Here is a 1,670-nt window from a genome sequence, read left to right as displayed (position 1 = left end):
TTTTTTTTTTCGATCATCTGAGAGAGACAAAAAAATTGATTCAAAAAAATAACAATAAAAATATTTCACCTTTAGAGCGGCCAAAGAACGTCGACCAAATACTCTGATACCAAATGATAAGCGCCTACAATGCTGATTTTTGCAAAGCTAGAGGTTCTTCTAGAATCCTTGCAAAATGCTCACAGAGAAAGCTAACTTAACAGATTGATTCCAACCAAGAACTGGTTAGAAGCTGAATGACTCTTAGATCGAACTTGGAATCTATGATGGTCACTCTTAGATACCAAGACAATTCACTCCAGAATTAGCTTGATCAAAACTAATTCAATGAATCGGTTTAAACATCAAACCTAAAGCAAAGTATGAAAAAGAATAACACCAAAAGGGTATCAAGAAAACACAAAGGTTTTTTCTGTATTCAACAAAATCCCCCAAACATGAATATTACATGCCTTTAAATAGGCCTAGAAGATAACCCTAAGAAAATAAAGTTGAGCCAGCAACCACTAATAAATGCTAATAAATGCTATTAAATACAAATTGAAAAATATAAGGCAATTCATACATACTATTAATAAATGCTATTAAATATAAAATGAAGCAAATAAGGCATTAATAATTCCTTAATTGGTAATTCAACTACCAAAGGCAAGTCTTCTAATTACTTTCCAATATCAGCCACTCCATTATCTTCTTGATTTGATATGCTAATCTATAAAGATTTTTGGGCTCAAAAGTCTTTGTTTCAACCGGTACACTAGCTAGCTTTTGAAGATGCAATGTATAGGCCTCTTGAATCTTCTTAACCTTGCTTCTTGTAATCGGTCCTTCGGGTACATGCACGTGATTAGTTGTTAGATTCATATCAAAAGACTTGTTCAATGTCAAAATGAAAGGAAAAAGCTTTGCTCTAAATCCGATGGAGAGAGAGCAGATGACCTTTATATCAAGAGCTAGTGCCACTGAGATTTGGCACAAAAGACTTGGGCACTTTCATCATTGAGGTTTGCTTTAGATGCAGTCAAAGAAGCTGGTAAAAACACTCGCTGACATTAATGATTACATTCCTCTTTGTCGTGCTTGTAATTTTGGGGAGCAACATAGGCAACCCTTTCCTAAACATTCATGGCGAGCCTCGAAAAAACTGCAGCTGGTTCATACTGATCTTTGTGGTCGTCAACGAACAACATCATTAAATGGTAATCTTTATTACATTGTTTTTATTTATGATCTAACAAGAATGTGTTGGATCTTCTTGCTGAAGCAACAGCCAGAACTAGCGGGCGTATTTTGAAATTCAAAGCCAGAGTTGAGAATGAAAGTGCATGCTTGATTCAGACTATAAGATCAGATAATGGCAAGGAGTACACTTCAGAAACTTTTAACAGGTTTTGTGAAGAGGCTGGAATTGAACATCAATTGACAGCACTACACACTCCTCAACAGAATGACGTTAGTGAAAGGAGGAATAGATTCATAATGGAGATGATATTTCATCTATTGAAGAGTTTAGATGACCATAAAGTATCTTGTGCATCGTTCATGTTCTAGGATGATGCACAAATGTGTTTCTCAATCCTAATGGTGGTGTAATCACACGACATTATGAGAAGAGTATTACTTGAGCATGGCCACATGTATAAAACAATAGGAATTCACCAAGAATTCAT

Source organism: Cucurbita pepo, chromosome 8 (genome assembly GCF_057944985.1).
Source record: "Cucurbita pepo subsp. pepo isolate OVF chromosome 8, ASM5794498v1, whole genome shotgun sequence".
NCBI lineage: Eukaryota > Viridiplantae > Streptophyta > Magnoliopsida > Cucurbitales > Cucurbitaceae > Cucurbita > Cucurbita pepo.
This window is presented reverse-complemented; position numbering follows the sequence as displayed.